The sequence below is a fragment of the Bombus impatiens genome, unplaced genomic scaffold, assembly GCF_000188095.3.
Source record: "Bombus impatiens unplaced genomic scaffold, BIMP_2.2 scf_0543, whole genome shotgun sequence".
In the NCBI taxonomy this organism is placed as follows: domain Eukaryota; kingdom Metazoa; phylum Arthropoda; class Insecta; order Hymenoptera; family Apidae; genus Bombus; species Bombus impatiens.
The window spans coordinates 110,682-119,526 of record NT_176962.1 but is presented as its reverse complement, the minus strand read 5'-3'; the positions used below and the strand labels follow the sequence as shown (position 1 = coordinate 119,526).

Sequence of the window (8,845 nt, the reverse complement as noted above, 5' to 3'; positions counted from 1 at the left end):
CCGAGCCACCGTCGAATCCACGCGACGCCTCCAACCCCCTTTTTAGTCTATCGTTACAGTGGGATGCGTGTTCTGAGAAACTATCGTTCTTAACAACTCAATACGAAGTAATCGTACATAAAAAGACGTCAATAAGCGTTACCTATAGACGTATTTTCATCAGAATTATCCTGCTCAATTTTTACGATTGCTTCTTTCGAGCGGGCGTTCGTGCGTGTCTCTAACCCCCTCTGTTTATTTCACTCGCACTCGGTGGTCCGTACTTTCGTCTTCCAGCTATACAGTTAGTTAGTTGTAAGTATTAGGATACTTATATATTTGTTTTATTTATTGGGGAATTTAAACAAATTTTACGTTTTCTGTTACTACGTTTCATATTATAAAACACATGCGATATGGAATAATAGATTAATAATGAAACGATTAAGAAATAGAAACAGTATAGAGAGCATACAATTTATAGCAAATATCGATATAGTGTCCTAATACTTATAGCCGACAGTGTATTTAAAAGATGAGCTGACTGACGAGAGATTACAGCTAGAAATTTCTAGGACAGTACCTCCCCTTGGATGTTTCATTCGTCGGAACACGCACACATCGTAACCACAGAGTTTTACACTGCAATCCGCAAACGTCATCGACCACTGTCCGACCAAAGAATTGACTTCCACCAACGAAATCTGCCGCCCCTGTCCTTAATTGGAGATACCGTTAGCCTCGCGACCAAGAAGAAGGCCACTTGACCCCGCGAATCGATTCGCGACTGAGTTACGGATTTTTTCTACTGGTAGACGAGACAGACTGAGATTATGGTAACCGTATCGTAAGGTGAGCAGCGAGGAGGCGATGTGGATGTACCAGATGGCCTGTGGCCATCGGGATGAACCAAGAGCTTGCACTGGGAAATTAGATACCTTCGCAGACCAACGAACCTGTTTTCGGACGATACGTGAAGAGATCGAATCGAGTGGATGGCTCGAAAGTTGGATAGCTCTGCGTTGGAGGTAATCGTTTATGAGAGTGGTGAAACCATGTGGGGTGTATATGTTGGAAGGTTGAAGTTAGACGTCTACTGGAGAGTTTGAAAATTGTTTGTTTAAAGAAGATTTTTCTTTCTTGGGGAGGCATGTGGGAATATTGGTAGGTGATATTTCTATTTGAGTCTCGTGACGCTACGATAATTAATCGTGTGGTTACGTTTGTGTGGTATAGGTAGTGTGTGATAAATGTGTTAGAGTAGATAAAGAATATGATAGAAATTCAAATTCAGATTTCCAACTTCGAGCTATCAATTTTATGTCGTATGTACAAAGTCAAATACGAGGTGCAACTTTTGAATTTAGATTCAAACGGAAATGCATAGAAATTTCAACGTGTATTCATTCGAAGTATGACGCGATTAGAGGTATTATTATTACTGATTATCTCAAATTCACAAATTACCATATCACGCAACTATTTCACAACTTTCAGCTTTCAGAACAACGATTTCAAATTTCTAAAACCTTCCATCACATGATATTCTGTACGATATACATATGCAGTATGTACATAAGAACAGAAACTCATAGTTTTCACACGAGTAACTAAACATTTCGAGTCACCTCCTGGAAAGGAGGCTGGAAGAGACGATGGAGGTTCGCGTACGAGCCACCAGCTCGTTAATTAAACCGTGTAATCAGAGGGGAGGGGCAAAGGCTCGCAGACAGAGGGTAGGGATAGGAAGAAGCGTCCATTTATCGAGACGATCGCGCAACGGTGGATGATATGTTGAGAAACGGAAGCTGGAACGGCCATTGTTGTGCCAAGAGGGTCGAAGAATGAATCTTGCCACGAATGGATTTCGGCTGGGATTAAGCCGTCCCACTTTCGATTCCATTCGATGCCATCGTCGCTGCCGCGACTTATTATGCCCGCCACTTCGAATAACCTTCGCTGCCAGGCCTCGCAATTTCCGGACATGCAAATTTTCGAATATCAACGGGCAGGCGCCGCGCACGATTCGATATTTCACCGTTTAAACGAACTTTTCTACGCCGACCCGAGTCGAGTCGCGATATCTCGACATGGTTCCACCACTCGTCGCGACAAAGGAAGACCTACATTTCAAGGAAGTGGAATAAAAACGGAGCGTTCGTCTTGATCTTTCATTGTCCTCGCCATTGTTTCGACAGGTTTCTAATCGGTCGTTTTGTATTGGAGAAAAGAATTGGATGTAAAGAAAGTATTTGTATAGAGTGGACTTAAGCGTAAGAAGAATATTAAATTGAGATTCGAAAGGAAATGACATTTTTTTAGTAGAAGAGAATTTTAATAATCACGTGTCTTTTTATATGTTCTTTTTTAAATTATTGGTAAGTTTCCCTGTTCGTAAGGCTAAAGACGTTTTAATTAGTGAAAAGGATATCCCGATCAAGGATATTCCGAACGTTTTGGTTGGTACCTCGTTTGTAATCTTTATTTTCTTTCCTTTCATTATCTTCGACTACGATGTCAAGCTTCTACAAAGCCTGCCGTTGTACAATTATTACACTTTCGATATCTTTTTATTATTAGACGAATAATCTCACTGAATCTCTTTCTGCTGCTCTTTTATGCAATTACACGCGTCTGCTCTCAAGTGATATTGAAAATTCAATCTAAACTTCATCTTCTTATATAAGAAGAATCTGCTGTTTAAATTCAATGAAGCTTAAAAAATTCAATACATGTCTAGATCTTTTCTTTAACAAAAGGCATAGCATTACATGCTTACCGAAAGATAATTTGCAAAATGAATCGATTATATCCATATATAGAGACGTTGTTTCACGTGGAACGAAAAGTTGGGAACTCGAATGATTTTGCAAGATTCTGTGCGACGTGGCGCATGCTCGAGATACCCTATGCGGATGTATGCGCTTCGACTTGCATCGGTACACGTGTTCCGCAGCGTGTCGAACACGCGGTATCGGCGATGCAATCTTTCGACCCTCCGCGTCCGCGCCCAATTCTCTTCGCCACTCGCCTCGTGTTCCCTAACGCGTCGATGCGTCGACTATGATACGTGATTATCATTTCACGTGGACAAGTTTCAAACTGGGCCGACATTGCATAATCAGCGTCTGATTGTCTGGTTAATGACTGACGACTGAAATTCTGATTGTCGTTACGTAACGTAATAAAAGGAAACCGTATCTCGTTTTTAGAAGAATACGACTAATTATAAGTGAAGTCGTCGAATTGCAAGAGCGTATAATTTTTAATTAAATATAACTTTTCACTAAAATTCGTCGGTTCGTATTTTGTAGGAACAATGCAGATAAAATAAAAGGGCAAATAAGAAGTTATCAAAATCGACAAATGTTTACATATTATTCGATTGAACGAACAATAGTGAAACTGTTCTTCAAATTATTAGAACTGTAACTTGCATGCTTTTTAACGTTATTCCAACAATAATGAAGTAAACATTCTAACAAAAATAAAATATGCGAATTGTATTAACGGAATCGCCACTGATACGAAAATTGGAGAAGCCCGTGTCCTCGGTGTTCTCCAAAAACTTTGGTCACTGAACCACGAAACTGGGTCAGTCGACCATCAAACGTCGCGGTTGGTTAATTCAACGCGAAGAAGTGCCGTGTTCACAAAGGAGATCTGTTTTCGTTATTCTTTTAAAACTAACTAAATTAGTTCGATCGATTGTAAGATAAAAATGTTTAATCGTAAGTATTATAGTTATAAACTCGAACGCATTAGAATATACAAGAATCTTACACGTATTTTATCACATACTTCTTTTACTATGATTAAGCTTCCGTATCAACATACCAATTTCACCTCTAACTGCGAATCCCACTAATCGGTAAAATCTACTTACGGGTCACATACCTCCTGACCCTAACCTCAAACCACCCACTCGTCCAGTCGCATAGTCACATACAGTAGTGGCAAGTTAACTGGCCGAGACTTTGCCTCTTGGAACGTGCCTCTCGTATTGCATATATAAAATTTACAAATTTGCATTCACTCATTTCGATAGAAAAGATTCTTGGGATTTTCCAGAAATATAATATATAACGCGATGTGTGACGCACATATTGACTACTACTACTACTTGTCCAATTTTCGTTCGTTTCCTTTCCTGTTTTAACGTGTACGTTCCGTCGCACGATGAGTTTAATTCTCAATTCTAAAAACGTTTCGAAGTAATTATCGAATCTGGCTAGCGCCAGTTACAGTTTACCATACACAAAACATTTAACGCAAAACTCTCATCTTCCAGGAAATAATTCCGAATGTCACGATTCTGAAGATAAAGATCTCGCGATTTTCTCGCTATGAACGCGTTAGCGGCCTTATTAAAATATTCTCGATGGCAATTCAGCAAGGAAGAGGAATATAAAAAGAGACAAAGAGGGAGTATTATTAGACATTAGAAGTTGCGATGCGACTCCGAGGAAGAGAGCCTCTTTGCTATCGGCCCTCTTCTCTCTCCTCAGGAAGGAAAGGATCGAAGGAAGCCGTGTCGGGTTAGGAGAAGAAGCCTCTATTACGCAGTACAGGGACGGGGCAGGCAATCTGTCGGCTAAGCCGTTTCTTATTACTTTGCCATCATAAACGACTACCGGCGAAATCGGCGTGAAAACGTATACCTTCGTATACTATGCAAACGCGCACTATCTCGCGGTTCTCTAGCTTCTAACCCGTTTCTTCTCGCACGAATTATGCAGAGGCGAGCGTATGCGCGCGTAAAGGATACCTAGAACGTTTTATGCGACGCGTATCACCGTGACTGCATTCGCATTGTACGCTGCAACGTCCTATGCCACCCACGAGCCAGCTCGTGACTTTACTCTTTGCAAGTACGCGACGCGTAGAGCCTCCGTGCGCGTCTGTTCGCGCAGGTGCACGCGCAGATCTCCGATTTACGAGCCAACTACGACTCCGTGTCTCGTTTCGCGAGCCGATTTGCGTCGCGACGCAATTGATCGCTGGTTTAGATGATAGTTTTAACGAGCTGGTGAGTTGTCGTCGGGCGTTTACGCGCGTTTAATTGGATCGACGGTTTACGTAGGAGAATTCAAGATACGGTAGCGAATCTTGTTAGTTAGTTGGATCACGTTAGGTTAACGCGAATTATTATCAGCATCAGTTGTACCGATTCGTTTTATGACGATTTGTTATTTTCGATTTTGGCTTGAAGATATTTGGGAATCGCAGAGAAATACGTTTTCTTGATGGATTCGCGTTTCTTTTGTTCTCTGAGTCGATTTCAATGATCGCAAGTTAGCAGATAAATTAATTAATTTGGTAAATTAATTTAATATAGAATTAGTTGATTTGTGTTATAGTTTATAAGGAAATCGGGGAAAGAAGGAAGATGAAACGAGAATAACGAGTATAGAGTCAAAAGTTTTGAATAAGTGAAATTCGTCGAACACACGGAAAGTCTAGCTCATAGTCGAAATCGCTCGCATCTATGCGAATGTAAGAACATCCGGTGTCTTTAGTCGATGAAAACTGGCCGCTTTCACCACGCAAAATTTTCATTGTTTCGTCGAGCCTGACAAACGCACGAGAGTAATTGTAATCATTGGCACATGAAACAACAGTTTAACAGTTTCCGGTTTTCGTGTATGAAAGGACACTTCGCTCAGACTTTCTCTTGTAAACCGAACGAAAATTGTATGTACACTTGCTTTAAGAATAGTTTTTACACTATCCTATAGAAGTATTCTTGAAAATTTAGGAATAATTATAATTCGTATGCGCGTTTAAGAGTAGAGAAAAATGGAAGAGATATTTAACTATCATACAAAAATATATGTATCTATCTATATAGTGAAATATCAATTTATCATTAGCATACAGTTTTCTACAATTTTTGAAAAATTCTATTCTCCAAAGACCACAAAAATCTACAGAAATAAAGTCAAACTTTAGTAAGTATTTCACAGATGGAATCTATTTCTCGTTATCTTCATATTACACCTGCTTTATTTGCTTCATCTAAAATTGACTGCGTCAGAAACAAAACCAATTACCATCTTCACCCTCTTCTGTTTACCCTTCATTCTCTCGACAAATTTTGAGTAATATTACAAAAATGACAAGAAACGAGTCACAATGAATTCGCTATGCAATGCCAGGCTCTAAAATCTCACGAAGGCAACGCTGGTCAGCAAAGCAGCCAAACGTGACAACCGAGAAATCGTATGAGCACGACCGAACGAACCGTGTCGCGCGAGAAGAATCGATTTTCCCGGTGACTCGAATTCATCAAAGTGAGAACGAAAGAAAGAACGAAAAAGAGAAAGAGAAGGCGAATAGAGAGAGAAACTAACAATCGACGACGATAAGTCGATTATAACGCGGTTCAATATTATCGAGCGCACGGCGGCACTTGGATGGATTAATAGGAACATAAGTAGGCCGATGGTTGCTACAAAATGCTTGGATTTCTGATCGTTTCCTCCACTCGTTGCCGGTTAAGTTTCGTGCGATCGTCATGGTCAGTCGAGTAGCTGGTTGACGTCTGACAAACGAGAATTCCACGCCGAGATCATTGATACCGCCTGTGTTGGGACTCCCTTGACCGGTTTCCGGGTACAAGAGGAAAGGAATCCTTCTTTTCTTTGTTTCTTCGTACGTCTAACGTGGATTCCACGCGGTTCGAACCTCGAGATGCGGAAGTAAACATTCTTTTTTTGTGACCACGACGACAATCGTTTCGTTGGAAAATGTATCTGTTTCTTAAAACTATGTTGTTTTATCTGGATTGTAGGAGTATCAGAGATTCATAGTATCGTGTTTGAAAATTGTTTTTCTTCGAAATGTACAAATAGTAAGACTGATGTAAGAATAAAGGGGATTTATAAAATAGAAAAATATGTATTAATCGTTTATGTCATTAGTTGGCAAATTACTGCGATAACTAAACTAGGAATCTTCCTGTATTCGTAGATTTTCTTTTTTTTATTTGATGTTTCACATTCACAATTTGTCCAATTTGGACATTTGGTAGAATTCTTTAGCTGGTTGATTATCATGTGGGTGGCTACCCCCAGCGGGGTACCATCTTCGTGTTTGTTAGGTTATATCCTTTATGGTATTCGTAGGTGTTCGCGATTTGGAATGATCGTCCGTTTATGATTCGGACAGCACCTCTCCCTTTTTTGGGAAATTCCGAATTGCCCGCTTTCCCGAGCGGGTAATCTGATGACGCAGAGTTTGAGGAAAACCCTGGCGATACCGAAGGGTATGCATCTCCGTGAGCACAAGTAAATCTAGAAAACCCCAGGGATGGAAAGGCACGATGTACGAAGGAAACTTAGCGACTGGGGGAATGTCAACAACATACTGGGACAGTCTTTATCAGATCGTCGTATCGTGCAGGCGAAAAACTACATCTTCTTCAGTCTCAACAAGATCTTACAATCAGGACATCAAACTCTGCTTGTATACAACAAGTGCAAATAAATTGCCAAACTATACTAACACTCGATATATTACATCTCCTTCATCTTGAGCCTTAATTCGTTCAAAGTTCGCGGTATCGACCGATCGGTTGATCTGACCGATCGCTATTTAGTTGATAATTTTTAACAATAGGAAATTTGAAAATGTAAGATTGCACAATACGAAAAAATATATAAAATGCACAAAGTACGATGGTTTCTGTAACACTTGGTAGTTAAAACAATTTTCTATCGGGCTTCTACTTTCTTAATTATATCGTCGAAAATATTAATTTGCATAAGAATGCGCAGTATGTTGATAACGAATCGAATCGGAGCGACGAAATGAAAACGTTAGCCGGAAGGTATTCGCGGAGGAAAAGCCATAGGCACGCGGCGGAATCGATCGGAGGTCGATGTACTTATCCTGTTCCCAAGCGTGTCTATCTATCTGCGAATCTGGTGCTGTGGCGGACCACTCTTCGTGGCGTTGTCGATAAATCACCGTGGTCGTTATTAAAGGACCTCGGAAATCGGCGACGGACAAAGAGGAACGGCAAAAGAGGTGAACGTTCCACCAGCACGAGTCCACGACGACGACGACGACGACGACGACGACGCCCAACAACGAGCACAACGCGATAGCGAACAAGGATCGTAGATTGGACAATGGCCACCGGGCAACATGATTTTCCATTTAATCCGGGCTAGAATATTTATCGACGTTGGCAGTCGGACGTAATTTTTTAATCGAGACCGCTGTCGAATTCCCGCGCCAAACGCTGCTTTTGTCTCGAATAATGGCACCCACGTGGAAAAAAAAGCGCGAGAAAATTCCTCGGAAAAATGATCGCGTGAGGTTTTTGTATGTTCAATGAAATGTTGCGTAGTTCGAATTATTCTGTTTGTTTGTCGGTTATGATGACTTTTCGACACGGTAATGTGAAGAGATGATCGAATATTTTGAAAGAGAATAGCGTGACTTACGAGGAAATGAAGCGATGTATCGATGTTTCGTGAAAACACGTGCTTCGGAAACGTGTGTTTAAAGAGGCTGTAATTTTTCATATGTTCTCTAATTACACGTCCAATTTCAAAGTTTACAATACTCTTAAATATGTCCAAGTAAATTGTATAAACCACAATCTTTCCGAAGCTTGTACCAACTGCAGGTATTCGTAAGTTTAACCGTTTTAACAGCATCGTTTAGTTTCTACTAAATTAGACAAAATACTTGAAGCTCAAACTGTAGCAGCTTATATGTACACGAATTCACAGAAGTTTATTCTGCCTTAATGTCTAATTTACCCAGGTAATTTTATCATTGGTAGCTCTAAACCATTATTATATTACAACTACCTGTTGCTATTATCTTATTTCATCGCATAATCTGTACTTTA

The 8,845-nt window shown here is 40.4% G+C and overlaps 1 protein-coding gene and 1 long non-coding RNA gene across 3 annotated transcripts in view; one reads left to right on the top strand and one right to left on the bottom strand.

Annotated features, from left to right (window-relative positions):
* Positions 1–7,485, top strand: part of LOC112213228 — a 14,428-nt gene extending 6,943 nt beyond the window's left edge. The window contains exons 1-4 of one of the 2 annotated variants that reach the window (XR_004462113.1): positions 7–255; positions 555–1,007; positions 7,107–7,198; positions 7,270–7,485. This is a non-coding gene — a long non-coding RNA (uncharacterized LOC112213228). Of the gene's footprint in view, positions 1–6; positions 256–554; positions 1,008–7,106; positions 7,199–7,269 lie in introns of those variants that run through there. The other variant, XR_002947111.2, reaches the window with a different exon arrangement.
* LOC100740750 (neurogenic protein mastermind) overlaps positions 1–8,845 on the bottom strand; it is a gene marked incomplete at its 5' end in the record, with an annotated part of 247,459 nt that overhangs the window by 141,360 nt on the left and 97,254 nt on the right.